The sequence below is a fragment of the Carcharodon carcharias genome, chromosome 15 (assembly GCF_017639515.1).
Source record: "Carcharodon carcharias isolate sCarCar2 chromosome 15, sCarCar2.pri, whole genome shotgun sequence".
Classification (NCBI taxonomy): domain Eukaryota; kingdom Metazoa; phylum Chordata; class Chondrichthyes; order Lamniformes; family Lamnidae; genus Carcharodon; species Carcharodon carcharias.
This window is the reverse complement of record NC_054481.1, coordinates 89,493,560-89,513,161: the sequence shown is the minus strand read 5'-3', so window position 1 is coordinate 89,513,161 and position 19,602 is coordinate 89,493,560. Positions and strand designations below refer to the sequence as shown.

Genomic DNA, 19,602 nt, shown 5'->3' with positions numbered 1-19,602 from the left:
CTCTGAAGAATGTGGGAATAGCAGCTTCCCCCTGTGAGGGGTTGGGATTGATAACAAGCAGATGAACGAGGATAGGGCTCTTGTTCACCACAGACAAAAGCTGAGGTATCTGCAGGTTAGTCCCATCACTCACTCAGACATGCCATCCTTAAATTAAAGACAGCAAAGTGCTTGTTGCTAGATTTACCTCAGTTACACGCTTGCATTGGAGGCTGTAAGCACAGAGGGAAAACTGACCGAGGATTTCAGCCCCAGCGCAAGTTCACGTCTGTTTCTGCGGGTTCCGCTCCCAACTCTTCCCAGAAAGAAAAAAAATGAAGCAGCCAACATGTTCAGCAGTAGGTGGAGCTCCGTCTTTGAACAAATCCCTCTTCACATTTTAACTCATCGGGGAAAGGCAGCCAGACAGTGCCACAGTTGTGGGACCTCCTTCTCCCAGAGGGCAGGGAGACTATCAGCGTGGCGTGAAGAGCTCCTTATAAAGGAGACACATCAGTTCCTGAGCACCGGCAGCACCGTCCACGCCGATTACAACTGGGCAACCATCCTCATCCCATCGGATTTAAAGGGGAACTCCCAGTCAGGTGAGTTTCTGCTGGTAATCTGTATAAATATTTTAATGAACTTGATCAGTCATTCCTTTTCTGCATTTGCCTCCCATTTGACATCTTACCTGATTTACGAAATAAAGCCTATTTCATTCTCCTGTTCATGTTTGTGTTTGAGTGTGTGCATAACATTTTAAATGCTCATAGCGTTAGGGATAGATGTTTTTTTAAAAATGACATGTTACCCTGAAAATCTGTGACAGGTGACATTGTTCTTAATTTAATATTTCATGGGATCGACATATAAAAATAGACAGCTCTTTAGGGATAGAGACGGGAATAAATCTTTTGAACCAAGTTTAAAATATTCGGAAAAAGACACCTGAGATTATTATAACCTGCAACATTGGATACATTTTTCTGTGATGTTCAATAATATTCACGATATTAATCCCAAAGACCCCTGATTGAATCCATTCCCGTTCACAGATATAAATATTGAAACGATTTTCCATTCTTCTAAAAGTCTACTATTTCTGAAGCTGGCTGCTGACAAACCTTAACTGTGCCACGCACATCTGCCCATGATATCCCCTCCACATTTAATTGTTGGGAGGTCCCAGAGATTAATCAAAAAAAAATCGAGAAGGTAAAAAAAATCTGAAATTGGGGGGCGGGGGGATCTTGTGGGTCAGCTGCACCGTCCAGCTGGGGATGGGAAATACTCTGGAAATCGAACTGATGACGGTGCTGGGCGGGCAAGAGGGGTGATCAGTCTATCTCCTTATCCAATTTAAGGATTGAGGAAGAAACAAAAGAATGATGGAGAGCCAAATGAGGCGAATTCAAGTTAAATCAGGCACAGAAATAGAAATAAAGAGAGGGAAAGAAAGATGGATTGAGTGAGAGAAAAAAAAGACAGATTGCAAAAGTTAAAAAAGTCAAATTTTCCTTCTTCCAAGATCTGTAAGAATGGACTAGGAATGAGACTGAACTCTTTAAATAGTTCCTTTTCTGGGCCAGAGAGGTTAATTAGCACTTTATAAACAATTATCATGTCGTTGAAAAGATGATTACCAGTCCTAACTTTCTGCAGCACGTTTGATGGGCAATTAATGTGCAAACTCAGCATGTTCTTAAAACTCGAAGAAAAACAAAAATACCTGGAAAAACTCAGCAAGTCTGACAGCATCTGCAGAGATGGATACAATTGATGTTTCGAGTCCTTATGACCCTTCATCAGAACTAAAAGTATGTAGATGCTGTCAGACCTGCTGAGTTTTTCCAGGTATTTTTGTTTTTGTTCTAGATTTCTAGCATCCACAGTATTTTGCTTTTATCTTAGTGTTCTTCAAACTAATGGGATGGCTGAGGATGAGATGCCATTGCAAACCACAGAGTGGTGTAAACCAACCAGCAGGATCTGGAGATTCGCAATGTATGGCATATCTCTGAACTTGCTTACTAATTTGTTCACTGTCATTAACACACAGCCATATTCCCAACAAGGTTTGGCCCCAAAAAAGGGAAGTGGTTAAAAGCACAGCAGATCCCTGAACTTCTAGCCAGAAGCCAGAGCTTCTGCTTTGACTCTTCATCAGGATTGTGCATCCACCATTGCGGGAACCTATGCAGGGCAACAATTGGGAAGGATCATAGTTAAGGCAGCTGCGGGATTGTAAGGAGAACTGTGGAAACCCATGGCCAAAGATTAAGTCTGGAGATGAGGCAGAGAGAATCAGGGAGAGTCTGAGTCGAGCAGAGACTGGCAGAATGGTTCCGATAGAGGGTCAGAGCTGAAAGGTAAAATTATTTTTTAACCCTCTTGTACATTGTGCATTTCTCTCTCCATTGCTGTCAATAGCCTGCCTCTGAGTGATAAAGGTATGTGTCCTAACTCAACATTTATTATGCATCTCAGAGATAATATTAGACTGAGTAAGAAATATGGACTCTGTTCACTAAATAGTGTGAACTTCTTGTTTTCTGCTATTTTGATTTCAGATTTCTACCATCTTCACATATTTGAAACATTCTGCCTCAGCAGTCGGTACATCATGTGCAGTTTTTGAAGCGTCCTACTGCTTTATTCTCTCTGCCCTTTGCACAGATCTTTCTGTGGATGTTCTCCCTTGGCCTCATTCTTAACTTTTTTGCTGAAATGCAAGTTCCTTTCCTGTCCCCTCCCACTGACTGACACCTGTGCTAGCTGCCCACTCCTCAGGCAGTAAGATGCTTCCTTTCCAAACAGCTCTCTGATGGTTCTCCAAAACAAAAAAACACCTTTGACATGTCTGTCCTTGCTAGCTACCTCACTGCCTCAATCCTCCAGCCATTGAAACCCTCAGGCATGTCTTTGCCAGCTCCAGACTTGGTTATTTCATTTTTCTCCCGGATCACCTTCCGTTCTTCATTCTGAAAACTACGATGCCCGTAACTTATTGCACACCAAGCGCAGTTTGTCAACCACCCCTGACTCCTGGCACTGAGCCCCCCAAGGCCTCAAACTTAAAATTGTAGTCCTTGTTCTAAATTACTTCATGGCCTCGCCCTTCCCAAACTTTTAATCCTCTTCCAGCTCTATGATCCCATACCACCTTGAAAGCTCTGTTTTTCTTTTCTGAGTCTGGCCTCTTTTGTATCCCTCCTCCTTTTACCCCCACATTGGCAGTTGTTCCTCCAGTCATCTATGCCTCATGCTCAGGGATCCGAAACCCCACTGCTGCCCCATGTCCTTCATCCCACCTCCCTAAAACCCACATCTTTGATAAAGCTTTTGGTCACCCCTTCCGATATCTCCTGCTTATTAGCCATATTACGGAGATGGTGGTGTCACTGAACTAGTGATCCAGGGGCTCAGGCTAATGCTTTATGGACATGGGTTCAAATCCCACCATGGTGGCTGGTGGAATTTAAATTCAGTTAATAAGATCTGGAATATAAAGTTAGTCCCAGTACTGGTGACAATGAAACTATTGTTGATTGTTGTAAAAACCCATCTGGTTCACTTAATACCCTTTCGGGGAAGGAAATCTGCCGTCCTTACCCGGTCTGGCTTACATGTGACTCCAAACCCACAGCAATGTGCTTGACACTTAACTGCCCTCTGAAACGGCTGAGCAAGCCATTCAGTTCAAGGGCAATTAGAGATGGGCAACAAATGCTGGGCTTGCCAAATCCCACAGAAGAAAAGTCAGTATTTTTCCTTATGCTCCTGTGGAGTGCTTTGACCTATTGTTCTACATGAAGGGTGCTGTGTAAAGGCATGATTTTGTTGTTTAATGATTTCATTTTCTTGTGTATTCTTGTTCAGTCTTCTGAAGACAGTTTCTGCAGGTGGAATGTGGCTAAATTCTGCAAATTTGCACTTTCCAATGCCTGTGGAATTTGTTGATCTGCAGAGGCTAATTATTACAACGGTGCCACTGCTACAAGGTTAATTGTTAATCCCAGGGCCTCAAAATCTGTAAATGCCACGAATTGGAAAGGAACCCAAAACCAATGTAATTGTTGGTAGTCTAAGTGGGATAAAAGAGGTTCACACACCCAAATTAAACTCTGCAATGCCAAAGGTGAGTTATAGGTTAGAGTTTAAAAAAAATCAGAATTAAAGGGATGTTTAGAATGTGAAATTATCCCAAACAACACTTCCTGAAGTAAAGCCAAAAAATATTTTGTAGAAAGGAATCCTATGTTATTCAAAAAGGAGGAATATTAAAGGATTAGGATTAGAGTAGTGAGTGGGGATGGGGGAGGGGGAATGGATCAGCTTAGCCGGCTGTTGTGAAGCCATGCACTAGCACAGACCTCATGACCAAATGGTCTCTCTCCTGTGCTGGAACATTCCATGGTTCCATGAGTGGCTCGGCTAGTAGGAGAGCCAGTGCCAACTCAGAAACATCCAATACAAGATGGGGTTTACAAACTGACACTGGAAATGGCAAAGGAAGAGCCCAGAATGGAAACAGAGGTCAGAGACAAGGAAACACTAATTCCCAAATGGAAGAGAGAGCAGCCTGCTTATGGGAACTCTCATTTGGCTGTTAAGTGAGAAAACATTACAAGAAGTACCCAAAACCATAGCACTGTGGGCCAGACATAGTGATCCAGGCATCATGCCATAGGCACTGGCACTGATGAATGTTGTGTTCACCCACACACAAATTGGTTGACCTCACTGGATAAAGGGAATTCAGACCATTGGTATAATTTATTGGCATGTCCAATGTGACTCTTGTGATGCACGGGAGTGCTAAAGGAGCATTGGAGTGAATGGATGGCAGGGGTTCAGTAGATGCAGGCATGGTCAGTATTGGGGTGGGGAGGGGGTAGGAAGAAGGTAAAAAAAACTTTCATTTATGTCAAGCCTTTCATGACTTTTGGACATCTCATCGCTTTACAGCCAATTAAGTATCTTTAAAATGTAATCACAGTTGTAATACAGGAAATGCAGCAACCAATTTGTACAAAGCAAGCTCCCACAAACAGCAATGTGTGAATGACCAGAAAAGTGATATTGGCTGAGGAATAAATATTGGCCAGGACACTGGGAGAAGGCCCCTGTTCATCTTCAAAATTGTTCAAAATTCTTTCCCATCCACCTGAGAGGATAGGTAGGGCTTTGGTTTAATGTCTCATCCGAAAGACAGTGTCTCCAATAGTGCAGCACTGACTCATACTTGGCACCACAAAGTCTCTTATGAATATTCGAATAAGGAGCACGAGTAGGCCATTCAGCCCTTTGAACCCGCTCCGCCATATAATACAATCATAGCTGATCTGATAGCAACATCAAATCTGCACCCCGCCTATCCCCAATAACCTATCACCCCTTTGCTTACCAAGAATCTATCCACCTCTAACTTAAAAATATTCAAAGACTCTGCTTCCACCACCTTTTCAGAAAGAGAGTTTCAAAGACTCGTGACCCTCTGAGAGAAAAAATTTCAACTCATCTTTGTTTTAAATGGGCGACCCCTTATTTTTAAACTGTGAACGTAAGTTCTAGATTCTCCTACAAGAGGAAACATCCTCTCCACATTCACCCTGTCAAGTCCCCTCAGGATCTTATATGTTTCAATTAAGCCGCCTCTTACCCTTCTAAACTCCAGCAGATACAAGCCTAGCTGTCCAACCTTTCCTCATATGACAACCCGCCCATTAGTATTAGTCTGGTAAACCTTCTCTGAACTGCTTCCAATGCAGTTACATCCTTCCTTAAATAAGGTGACTAACACTGTACGCCATACTCCAGATGTGGTTTCACTAGTGCCCAGTATAAATGAAGCATAATCTCCCTACTTCTGTATTCAATTCCCCTTGCAATAAATGATAAAATTCTTTTATCTTTCCTAATTATTTGCTGTACCTGCATACTAGCCTTTTGCGATTCATGTACTAAGACATCTAGATCCCCCTGCAACTCAGAGCTCTGCAATCTCTCACCATTTAGATAATATGCTTATCTTTTATTCTTTCTGCCAAAATGGACAATTTTACATTTTCCCACATTATATACCATTTGCCAAATCTTTGCCCACTCACTTAACCTATCTATATCTTTTTGTAGCTTCTTTATGCCCTCTTCGTAGATTACTTTCCTATCCATCTTTGTGTCATCAGCAAATTTAGCCACCATCCCATCCATCCCTTCATCCAAGTCACTGATAGGAATTATAAACAGTTGAGGTCCCAGCACTGACCCCTGTGGCACACCACTCGTTACATCTTGCCAACCTGAAAAAGACCCATTTATGCCTACTCTCTGCTTCCTGTTAGCCAGCCAATCTTTTATCCATGCCAGTATGTTACCCCTATACCATGAGTTTTTATTTTCCACAATAACCTTTGATGTGGCACTTTAACAAATGCCTCCTGGAAATCTAAGTACAGTACACCCACTGGTTCCCACAGCACATGTTACTTCCTCAAAGAACTCCAATAAGTTGGTTAAACATGATTTCTCTTTCACAAAACCATGTTGACTCTGCCTGATGACCTTGAGTTTATCCAAGTTTCCTGCTATAATGTTTTTAATAATAGCTTCTAACATTTTCCCTATGACAGATATTAAGCTAACTGGCCTGTAGTTTCCCTCTTTCTGTCTCTCTCCCTTTTTAATAAAGGTGTTATATTTGCCATCATCTAATGGAACCTTTCCTGAATCTAGGGAGTTTCAGAAAATTAAAACCAATGCATCAAATATCTCACTAGCCATTTCTTTTAAGACCTTAGGATGAAGTCCTTCAGGACCTGGACAATTGTCAACCCGCAGCCCCAATAATTTACTCCATATCACTTCTCTGGTGATTGTAATTTTCCTGAGTTCCTCCCCCCCTTCCATTTCCTGATTTATAGCTGCTGCTGGGCTGTTACATGTAGCCTCTATAGTGAAGACTGATGCAAAATACCTGTTCAATTGATCTGCCATTTCCTTGTTTTCCAATATCAATTCTCCAGACTCAATTTCTATAAGGCCATTGCTCACTTTGATAACTCGTTCCTTTTTTAAACATTTACAGAAACTCTTACTATCTCTTTTTATATTTCTGGCTAGCTTTCTCTCGTACTCTAATTTTTTCCTTCCTTATTAATCTTTTAATCATCCTTTGCTGTTTCTTATATCCTGTGCAGTTTTGTGGCCTTCCACCTATCTTTGCACAATTATATACTTTTTCTTTAAGTTTGATACTATCTTTAACCTTTCTAGTTAACAATGGATGGTGTGTCCATCCCTTGGGATTTTCCTCACTCGTTGGAATGTATCTATTTTGTGTATTCTGAAATATCCCCTTAAATGTTTGTCACTGCATCTCTATTGACCTACCCCTTAATCTAATTTGCCAATTTACTTTAGCCAGCTCTGCCTTCATGCCCTCATAATTGCCCTTATTTAAGTGTAAAAACATAGACTCGGACCCACTTCTCTTTCCCTCAAACTGAATGTAAAATTCAAGCATATTATGGTCACTGCTACTTAGGAGTGCCTTCACTATGAGATCACTAATGAATCCCATTTTATTGCATAATACCAGGTCTAGTATAGCCTGCTCTCTGGTTGGCTCCAGAACATGCTGTTCTAAGAAACTATCCCAGAAACATTCTATGAACTCCTCAACTCAGATACCTTTTCCCATCTGACTTTTCCAGCCTTTATGTATATTAAAATCTCCCATAATTACCACTGTGCCTTTCTCAGCCTTGATTATGTGCTCAAGTCTGTGGAGTGGGACTTGAAGCCACAAACATTCTGACTTGGATGAGAGCACTGCTCTCTGAGCCAAGTGAAGGTACAAGCTAGAGGAATATTGAATGACTGGAGTAACAGTATCCCCTACATTGGTCTTTTCCAAATAGGCACAGCGTGGCTGGAATTCTGTTCAGACATTTCAATTAATAATGGGGTTGTTGCAGCAGGTTTAACAAGTTGTGCGGATGTTTCTTGGCATGCCAGGCTTGGTTCAGAGGGTGTGCACATGTTCAAATTGGCTGCAGCATTTCCCTAAATTGTAGCAGTAGCTACACATTCCTTGGCTGTGATGGCCTTTGGTGTGTCTCGAGGATTTGAAAGGCATTATGTAAAGGTACAACCTTTGTGTGATTTCCCACATCAGGGAGCATTTAAAGTCCCAGGCACATTGTAGGCCTCAGGCTTCCATATCCAGTGTACGAAGTTGGGTGTTCGACCTGTCACCTTAAATGACAAATTTTGAAATTTGATCTGTTTTAGGGTCCTAGGAATTGTTAGATGAATAAAAGACCAAGGTCTATCTAGCTCATCTTCTACCTTACCGGTAGGTACTGACCAAATAATAATGGATTGTTGACTAACCACAGCCATCAATCAGTCTACAATAGACCCAGACATGACACAAGGAAATCCCTAGCTTCGGGAAGCAGAGATCCAAAATCACCTGTTCCTCTCAGGCATGTTGAGCTTTTTGTTTAATTGCATATAGATACACTTCAATCAGCAGTTATTTTAATTAAACATTTAAATAGGTGATGATTCTTCATGTAAAAAGGGGGCTGCTCTAGTTGCATTCCCCCTACCCCGCCATTACATTATTGGCTAATTATAAAGTGCTGCGCAGAATGTTCAATTTGAAACACTTCATTTGGCGCCATTGTCTGGCAGTACAGCGTTTGTTATGGCTTGATGTCAGACAGGATTGTGGTTTTAAATGCTACTTGTTAAGCTAACTTTGATGCAAGAAGTAGATTCTGATCCCACAAAACCTGTCTCCCCACTGATTGGTCAAATTCTAGGATGCCTAGGTTCTTAAATCAAAAACAATTGCCTTCTTTCAACAGAGGAAATCAAAGTGAGGAGCTCTTGCTGAGTCCCAACTCTTTGTACCTCCACTTTCTCCCTGAATGGTCGAGAGAGAGATTTTTAAAAAAATTCTATTTGAGTCTGAGGGGTGGTTGGCAATAATTGTGAATTTAAATCCTGGTGCTGGGCTTTGTGTGTTAGGATTGCACCTGGAAAATTCAGATGCAAACTCCCTGCAATTTTCCAAATGGGTGGAAAACTTGTGGGACACAATGCACCCGACTTCCTGATTATGTGCTTTGGACAGGCCAAGTTCTGCATTCCAGCAAAAGAATTTGTAAATTCACCCCTTAATAACCTTCTTAAATGGGTATTTTAGTTGTGTGCATTCAAAGAATCCAGTCTTGTGTTTTATAGTCCAACCTTAAAATGGGGGTGAGGGGCTGTGGGTGGTGGGATGAATCAGAAGGAAGAGCAATGAGAAAGAAGGGTAAGAGAGAATGAACGAGATGGTTGAAAGAGAAAGGACTCTGAGAGAAATTCAGGAAGAGAACTAGAAAGGAAGTGGGGAAATGTGAACAAAGGAATGAAGGAGTAAAATAGGAAATGAAAGAGAAGAGTCTGAGAGAGCCAAGGATGGGGATGAAAGAGGGAGGGAGAGATAACAGAGAAGAAATTCGAGACAGAAGGAATTAGAGGAGGGGTGGAGGATGGGAGATGGAATGAGGTGGAGAGAGGGTAGGAAATGGAAGGAGAGCGGGAGAGACAATGATGGCCAGGGAAGTGAGAGACACAGCCCATATTTCAAGAAAAGGGTATGAAAATAAAAATGTCAGAGGTTCTACTGATGTGCTAAGTTACATATTTTGTGTTTGTTGTAGCAGCAGGTCTTTGTCAATGTACAATATTTTTTTCTGGCTTTTGGACTGTGAAAAATTGGCCACCTGTAGTTTAACTTGAGGTGCAAAGCTGTGAAACTGTGGATTTTGTAACCGCTTTCCCTTGTAATCTCAGGAAAAGCCTACTGTTTTGTGAGACTTCCTGCTTTCCTTATGTGTCTGTTATCCAGTGTTTTCTTTGGCTTTGGCCCTATCTTAAGATACCTCAATTACCACCCTGACCAGTCCACAGACTATTGGCAATACATTGAACCCATATCAGTACAATGAGGAGCTCAGTTTGTTACAATTTCCCAAAAAAGGAAGTTCCTAATTGAAAATAATCAAACCCGCCAGACAGGAAATCGTTTAGATCAGACAGGAAATCGTTTCCCTCTTCATTGAAAGGCTATGAAAAGCTCTTTGTGTTTTTTGATAAGACAGAATTAAGATTCTAAACAAAATGAGAGTGAAAAGTCATTTTAACAGAAACTCAGGGTCAACGATGAGCTGAAATCTGCTTCTGTTCTCATTTCAGGCTGAACATCATTATTCGTTCTTGTAAGTCTGCCACCATTTACCAACTGATACACAGTACAGTGACCCGCACTGCCTTTAACGCAGGAGGATTACAATTTAAAGGTCAGAGGAGTCAGTTTTTTCCCTCTTTTAATTAAATCTGTTTCAGTCAGGCTCCATGAGCTGGTATCTTCTGCATATAAAGGTTTCCTTGTTAACAGTATGGATCGTTATTGTTTTCACAGTTGCTCTATTGCCAGCCTTTCCCTCTGAGACCATCTGCTGTCCACCCCCTGCCAATGCTGGCCTGTGCCAGCTCCTAGGGGTTAACTCTCACCAGAATTTTCATCCAGCATTTCCCCAGAGCAAAGGGACCAAAGCACCCAGCTGTCCAACTTGTCTGGGAAGCAAATGTTTCTTTTTTTCCCTACATGGGTCAATTTTGTTACTTGGACACTCTAATCTGCTTCTTCCCAGTTAACATCTTCAGGATGGACAAGTGAAAGAGGGAAGAAAGCTTTTGATGCTGTTAAATATTTGTGAGACTTGACAGACAGAGAAGGGAGGGAATTAAGAAGCTCCTGCTCTTGTTAAATAATGGATCCAGATCTTAACCAATCACTGCATATAAGGTCTTCCCTCATGTCACAATTGCTTCTTTTGCCATTCATCTCAAATCAGTGTCCTATTGCAGACAGTTTCTCTTTATCAACTCTTTCCAGACCCCTCGCGATTTTGAACACCCACATAAAATCTTTTCTTAACCTTCTTGTCTCGAAGGAGAACAACCCCAAGCTTTTCCAATCTATCTGTACCTGAATTTCCTTATCCCAGGAGCCATTCTTATGAATCTCTAGTGCACCCTGTTGTAAGGTGTTGTATGTGCCTGCATGCCATTGTAATGTAAAGGTGCCCAGCATAGCAGGGGTTAATGTGGTCCTGGAGAATAGTCCTCCCACAGTATGATGTATAGAGTCACATGGTAATAGACTGAGAGAACAGTCTAGAAGCAGCCTTCCTGTATGGCAGCAGCACCATGCATGACATTATCTGGGATGTGTACATTGTTAAAGATTAACAATAAATGGTTCATGTTTAAACATACAAGTCTCAAGATGTCATCACCGAGGCATGAAACAAACCCATAGCACAACATGGTAATCACTTGTAGTACACAACATGGTGATCGGCGGTGATATGAAAGGTAGCATTTTAAACGATGAATCTAGAACAGAATCCCAAAATTTGAGAAACTAAAAGCAGCTGAAGCTAGACTAGAGAGATGTGCGCCTAAGAAGAAAAATTGAAGAAACAGTTGAAGAAGCCTTGCAACAGACTTGGAAGTTGAGGAATCCACCAAAGTAAGTGGAGGCCCATTGCAAGACCTCTGACCCTCACAGAGTGAAGACATCTGGTTAGATCACAAAGACAGGTGAGCAAAAATACAAAAAAAGCAAGACCCCAAATGATGCAATGTAAGGAATACTGACAGTTCACAAGATGATGAGCAAAAACTACAAAAATTGCAATACCCTGAATGATGCAGAGTCAAGGACCTGGTCAGCTCACAAGATGGTGAGCAAAAGTACAAAAAAAAGAAGTTGTACTTACATTTTAGAATAGGTGGCAGTCCCAGGGCTTAGCAGATTGCAGAAGCTGCAAAAAAGGTTTTAAAAGACCTGCAGATAAAAAGCTGTAGAGTAAAGAAAGAAACCTGCATAACATAGTTTAAAAAAAGTAAAAAACCTGTGGAGTTTAAAACTGCAATGCCAGTCAGCACCATACAACTTGAGGTAACCAAGCTGAAGTAAAAAAAAGAGAAAAGTTCCTGCATAGTTTTTAAAAAAGAAACTGATGCAGCATTTCCTTTGAGAAAAAGTTTTAAAAGTTTGAAAGCTTTGAAAAAAGTGAAGTGGCCGATCCCTGGAGAGCCTGCCAAAATTGGAAAAGCACACAAAAATCAGAAAGAGAGAGAGAGAAACCAACAGGCTGCAGACTGGCTGAGTGAAAAAATGGTTATTGCACAGCCTTAAAGGGGCAATGAGATTTAAAGCAGTAACTACAGGAAAAAAAAACAGCCCTGGACAGAAAATGGAAGAGCCAGAGGTGTTTTGGATAATGAAATGTCTAAACCAGACCAAAGATTGGGAATATTGGAGAAGACAATTTTTAGTTTACAGGAGAATTAAAGAATTAAATAAGGAATCAGAAAAAATACAAGTTGATAAATTTTTATTTCTGTTTGGTTCATTTGCTGGTGAAGTACTCCACAGCCAATGTACAGACCAATACTCAGCAACATTTGGTGGTATATTAAAAGGCTTTGATAGATATTTTAAACTCCAATTCATAGAGAGTGCAGACCCTAGCAGAAAGCCTAGCACACCCCCAATAAAGTGCCGAGGACAACAAGATACTTGAGAGGGTAGGCAACAAAAGACCCTAGTGAGAGGGAGACAGGAGACCCCAGAGCAAGGGAGACAATATTCAAGTAAACCACAAGATTGTTGCTGAGCATGTCAGTGCAATGAAATGCATAAGCCTAAGAGTTTAGCGCAGAAGAAAAAAATGGCTGAGAAGCAGCGAAAAGGCTTAAAAATAGAGCTTTTTGAAAACGCTGACACAGTACCCACGTGCAACAGCAGATAGCAGTTGGGAGTAAGCAGATGGCAGTGAATGAAGGAACGCTATCTGAGGTAACTCAAAAGAAGCAAAATGTACAAAAAGAAATGAAGCTGAAAATATTTGCATCAGAGCTGAACTGGAAGATTTGAAGCCCATGATTCAAGCTGAGTACATAGCTTTGAAAATGCACAATAAAATGAAATATTCAATGAAACAAGCTGTGTGAGATCTGAACAAACAAATTTCAGAGATGACACAAAAGGCATCAGGAGGAAATAATGACCCTCAATTCCACAGTTGGCAAATCAAAGCAGGAGTTTGGGATAACTCAACCTGATGTACAGCCAGGTGAAACAGCAGGCAGAAAAGGCACACAAAGTTGTGACCCTGAAAGACTCCTGAAAGAATCAATATGCAGCCAAGGAAAAACATGAGGAGCTTAAAAGGATGTTGAATATTACTTCAGAGAAAGCTATCAGAAATGGTCCACTGAAGCCCAGAATGAGTTGGCAAGAAATCAACAAGAAAAGAAACAGTTGAAAGAACAGTTGCTTGTCCTTGAGAAAATGCACAGGGAATGCAGCAACATGAAGAAATGAAGACTGCCTTAAACAGCAGCATGGGAAGAACAGCAGAAGAATTTTGAGGAGACTCTACTGAATTACAGGAAAGCTCAAGTTGAAGCAAGTGTGCTTCGCGAAGAAAGGGAAACCTGTTAAAGAAACATCACATGCTACAAGGACACCTTAGGTCAAAGTTTGTATCTCTGGAAAATTACAAAGAGAAGCAAAATGAATTTAACGTAACTCTGAGAGAGCTGAAGAACCAGTTGGCAGAGAAGACTCAGCAATGTTTAATATTCCAGGAGGAAGCTGAAAGCTACAAGGAGCAGACTGAAGGGCTGAAGAAACAGTTGAATGAAAACGAAGCGTCATTGAAAGGAAAAACCATAGAAATTTCTAAGCTGCAAACAGATAATGAATTTTTTTTATAGTTCATTCATGGGATGCGGGCATCACTGGCTAGGCCAGCATTATTGCCCATCCCTAACTGCCCTTGAGGAGGTGTTGATGAGCTGGCTTCTTGAACCGCTGCAATCCTTGTGGTGTAGGTACACCCACAGTGCTGTTAGAAAGGGAGTTTCAGGATTTTGACCCAGTGATGATGAAGCAATGATAATATATTTCCAAGTCAGGATGGTGTGTGACTTGGAGGTGAACTTGCAGGTGGTGGTGTTCCCATGCATTTCCTGCCCTTGTCCTTCTAGATGGTAGTGGTCATGGGTTTGGAAAGTGTTGTCTGAAAAGCCTTGGTGAGTTTCTGCAGCGCATCTTGTAGATGGTACACACTGCTGTTACTATGTGTCGATTGGTGGAGGGAGTGAACGTTTGTGGGTGGGGTGTTAATCAAGTGGGCTGCTTTGTCCTGGATGGTGTTGAGCTTCTTAAGTGTTGTTGGAGCTGCACTCACCCAGGCAAGTGGAGAGTATTGCATCACACTCCTGACTTGTGCCTTGTAAATGGTGGATAGGCTTTGGAGAGACAGGAGGTGAGTTACTGACTGCAGGATTTCCAGCCTCTGACCTGTTCTTGTAGCCAGAGTATTTATATGACTAGTCCAGCTCAGTTGTTGGTCAATGGTAACCCCCTGAGTGTTGATAGTGGGGGATTCAGTGATGGTAATGCCATTGAACATCAAGGGGCGATGGTTAGATTCTCTCTTAGAGGAGCAGGTCATTGCCTGGCACTTGTGTGGTGTGAATGTTACTTGCCCCTTGTGAGCCCAAGCCTGGATATTGTCCAGGTCTTGCTGCACTTGGACATGGACTTCTTCAGTATCCGAGGAGTCGCAAATGGTGCTGAACATTGTGCAATCATCAGCAAACATCCCCACTTCTGACCTTATGATGGAAGGAAGGTCATTGATGAAGCAGCTGAAGATGGTTGGGCCAAGGACACTACTCTGAGGAACTCCTGCAGTGATGGCCTGGACCTGAAATGATTGACCTCAAACAACCACAACCATCTTCCTTTGTACTAGGTATGACTCCAACCAGTGGAGAGATTTCCCCTCATTCCCATTGTCTCCAGTTTGCTAGGGCTCCTTATGCTGCATTAGGTCAAATGCTGCCTCCCACCTCATTTCAGGAGTTCAGCTCTTCTGTCCATGTTTGATCCAAGGCTGTAATGAGGTCAAGAGCTGAGTGGTCCAGGCAGAACCTAAACTGGGCATCAATGAACAGGTTATTTCAATTCAGGTGCCAATTGATAGCACTGTTGACGACCTCTTGCGCCACTTTACTGATGATCGAGAGTGGACTGATGAGGCGGTAACTGGCTGGGTTGGATTTGTCCTGCTTTTTGTGTACAGGACAAACCTGGGCAATTTTCCACATAGCTGGGTAGATGCCAGTTTTGTATCTGTACTGGAACAGCTTGGCCAGGGGCACGGCAAGATCTGGAGCACAAGTCTTCAATACAATTGCCGGAATATTGTCAGGCCCCATAGCCTTTGCAGTATCCAGTGCCTTCAGCCTTTTCTTGATATCATGTGGAGTGAATCAAATTGGCTGAAGACTGGCATCTGTGATGTTGGGGATCTCCGGAGGAGGCCAAGATGGATCGTCCACTTGGCACTTCTGGCTGAATATTGTTGTAAATGCTTCAGCCTTATCTTTTGCACTGATATGCTGGGCTCCCCCATCATTGAGGATGAGGATATTTGTGGAACTGCCTCCTCCAATGAGTTGTTTAATTGCCCAATGCCATTGACGACTGGATGTGGCAGGACTGCAGAGCTTAGATCTGATCCGTTGGTTGTGCTTAGTTCTGTCTCTCACATGCTGCTTATGCTGTTTGGCATGCAAGTAGTCGTGAGTTATAGCTTCATAGGCATTTTTAGGTATGCCTGGTGCTGCTCCTGGCATGCCCTCCTGCACTTTTCATTGAACCAGGGCAGATCCCTTGGCTTGATGGTAGAGCGGGGGATATGCCGGGCCATGAGGTTAGATTGTGGTTGAGTACAATTCTGCTGCTGCTGATGGCCCACAGCGCCTCATGGATGCCCAGTGTTGAGTTGCTGGATCTGTTTGGAATCTATCCCCCTTAGCATGGTGGTAGTGCCACAAAACACAATGGAGGGTATCCTCAATGTGATGACGGGATTTTGTCTCCATAAAGATATGGTCATGGACAGATGCATTTGTGACAGGCGTGTTGGTGAGGATGAGGTCAAATATGCTTTTTCCTCTTGTTGGTTCTCTCACCACCTGCCGCAGACCCAGTCTAGCAGCTATGTCCTTTAGGACTCGGCCAGCCTGGTCAGTGGTGATACTACCGAGCCACTCTTGGTGATGGACATTGAAGTCCCCCACCCAGAGTACATTCTGCACCCTTGCCACTCTCAGTGCTTCCTCCAAGTGGTGTTCAACATGGAGGAGCACTGATTCATCAGCTGGGGGGGGCAGTATGTGATAATCAGCAGGAGATTTCCTTGTCCATGTTTGATCTGATGTCATGAGATTTCAAGGGGTCTGGAGTTGATGTTGATGACCCCCAGGGTAACTCCCTCCCGACTGTACACCACTGTGCCGCCACGTCTGTTGGGTCTGTACAGCCGATGGTACATCCCTGGGTATCAGGAGTGGTGATGGTGGTGCCTGGGACATGATCTATAAGCTATGATTCCGTGAGTATGACAATGTCAGGCTGTTGCTTGACCAGCCTGTGACACAGCTATTCCAATTTTGGCACAAGCCCCCACATGTTAGTAAGGAGGACTTTGCATGGCTGCTAGACTGGGTCTGCGGCAGGTGGTGAGAGAACCAACAAGAGGTAAAAACATACTTGACCTCATCCTCACCAACACGCCTGTCACAGATGCATCTGTCCATGACCATATCTTTATGGAGACAAAATCCCGTCATCACATTGAAGATACCCTCCATTGTGTTTTGTGGTACTACCACCATGCTAAGGGGGATAGATTCTAAACAGATCCAACAACTCAATACTGGGCATCCATGAGGCACTGTGGGCCATCAGCAGCAGCAGAATTGTACAGTTTGATGTTGTTGTTTCCGGTGCCTGGGTCAATGCCACGTGGTCCATCTAGTTTCATTCCTTTTCGTAGCAGTTTGATGCAACTGAGTGGCTTGCTAGGCCATTTCAAAGGGCTGTTAAGAGTTAACCACATTGCTGTGGGTCTGGAGACACATATAGGCCAGACTGGGTAAGGACGGCAGATTTTATTCTCTAAAGGGCATTTGTGACCCAGTTGGGTTTTTACAATTATCGACAATAGTTTCATGGTCATCATCAGACTTTAAAGACATCATTGGCTATGGGGAGAGAGTAGGAGTATGGGATTAAGATAGAGGGTTAACCATGACCATATTGAATGGCAGAGCAGGCTCGAAGGGCCAAATGCCCTACTCCTGCTCCTGTTTTCTGTGTTTAATTCCAGATTTTTATTGAATTCAAAATCCACCATCTGGCATTGTGGGATTCAAACCCAGGTCCCCTGAGCATTACCCTGGGTCTCTAGTCCAGTGACAATACCACTACGCCACTGCCTCTCCAACATAGCACAGTTACAGACCTGAAACAAGTTAAGACTTTGCCGGAGACAGACCTGGCTAACAATGAAACCAAAACGAAAGACGAGGACAAAGTTCTACTGCAGACATAAAGAAAAGGCAGGAATCAGACTGGATAATTTGATTCTGACACTGAAGCCCAAGGAAATAGAAGAAAAAGCTGAGCTGAATGAAAGGGTTCATGAGCTTGCAAAACGATTCGAAAATAAAACAGCAAGCAAATGTTTGGCTGAGATTATGAAACAAGTGGAAGTGAAGGTTCAATTTGTGAAACATATACGCCCAGCAAGAACATGGTGGACACCATGGAAAAAGAAAATTTGAGTACATTCTAGGAATGAACAGAGTGCACATTCCGCTCAAAAGGAACAGGACAAACCACAGTGTCTGAAAGAAGCAGACAGGTTGTTAATAAAAAGAAACGCAACTTGAAGGAGCGCAGAGATAGTCAAGTACCAGAAATACAGAGTTCTACTACCATTCCTCAAAACATGACAGACCAAGATGTGGAAGAACTGTAAAGCTTCACAGCCATGAAGTCAGAGATTTAAGGTGGCAGAGAAGGGATAACAAGTAAAGGTTGCGTTATTTTACTCTGTTGGAAGAGAGGAAAGCTTTCTTTTGAGAAGAAAGGGGAATGTTATATGATGTTATATGTGCCTGAATGCCATAATAATGTAAAGGTGCTCAACAGAGCAAGGGTTAATGCGGGTCTGGAGCATAGCCTCACCCATGGTATGACATATAGAGTAAGATGGTAATAGACTGAGAGAACACTTTAGAAGCAGCCTACCTGCATGGTAGCAGCACCATGCGTGACATTAACTGGGATCTGTATATAGTTAAAGATTAATAATGAATGATTCATGTTTAAACATACAAGTCTCAAGATATCATTATTGAGACATCAAACAAACCCATAATGCAGCACACCCTTTCCAATATCTTCATATCTTTCCTAAGGCGTGCTGCCCAGATTTGGACACAACACTGCAGATGAGGCCAAACCAGTATTTAATAAAGGTTCATCATAACTTCCTTGCTCTTGTATTCTGTGCCTCTATAAAGCCCAGGACCCCATACACCTTTTTAATCACTTTCTCAACCTGCCCTGCTACATTCAGTGGTCTGTGCACATATATCTCCAGATCTCTCTGTTTTTGCACCCCCTGTGGAATTGTTCCCTTCATTCCTTATTGCCTCTATGTATCACTTCATGTTTCTCTGCATTAAATCTTATTACATTTCAATCCCACTCTGGAGACTTAAGCACAAACTCTAGGCTGATAGTCAAAGCAATAGTGATGGAGTACTGCACTGCCAGAGGTGCTATCTTTCAGGAGAAATGATAAACTGATGCCATTTTTGCTCTCTCAGGTGGACATAAAAAATCCCATGACATTATTTTGAAGAAGAGCATGGTAGTTATCCCTGGTGTCTTGGCCAACATTTATCCTTTAATCAACATTGCTAAAAAAGATTATCTGGTCATTATCAGATTGCTGCTTGTGAGAGTGTTTTAATTTCTGAAATCAGTCTCCATCCCGAAGCTGGTGGAAATGAGGTTAAAGCCAATGGGTAAGAGTGGGAATTGTTGAGGGAGAAGACCACAGCAGCTGCTGGGATTCCGAATGAATGGTTCCTGTTTCTGGGCAGGTTGGGGCCAAGTTTACAAAAGGATGCAAGTATAAGGAGCACTGGGAAGAGGGGATATCTGAGGGTTCCTTCAGGGGCTTGGAGAAACACCCCCGCTCTCACCTAAGCCACAGGGAATCTTCTTAAAGAGCCTCTTCTGGCCACTCCCTTGCATTTCATCAGGTTTCTCTCTTGCCAGCTCTCCCTCTGCATTGCTTTGCATCTAGGTGTCAGATCTGGAGTAGGACTTGAACCAACAACCTTCAGACCAGAAGTTGAGAGTGCTACCAAATGAGCTGCAGGTGACACTAGCACTCCAAGTCCATCCTCAGCATCCTATTCCATTGACAGTTCCATCCATTGTAAGACAAAAACTCAGCATGGAACCTCTCCAAAAACAATTTTGAACATACCACAGCTGGCTCACATGCCTATAGTCTTGCTTCCCTACTTCTTCAGCTTGGAATTTTACTCAGCTGCCCACTAGCACTCTTGAAGCAATGATGCACTGGCTGTATTTCATTT

The 19,602-nt window shown here is 42.6% G+C and overlaps 1 protein-coding gene across 1 annotated transcript in view; it reads left to right on the top strand.

Annotated features, from left to right (window-relative positions):
- Window positions 1-493: 493 nt before the first annotated feature.
- alpl (alkaline phosphatase, biomineralization associated) overlaps window positions 494-19,602 on the top strand; it is a 121,501-nt gene continuing 102,392 nt past the window's right edge. The window contains exons 1-2 of the mRNA XM_041206405.1: window positions 494-584; window positions 10,240-10,343. The gene's annotated coding sequence lies outside the window, so the exon portion shown is untranslated. The remainder of the gene's footprint in view (window positions 585-10,239; window positions 10,344-19,602) is intronic.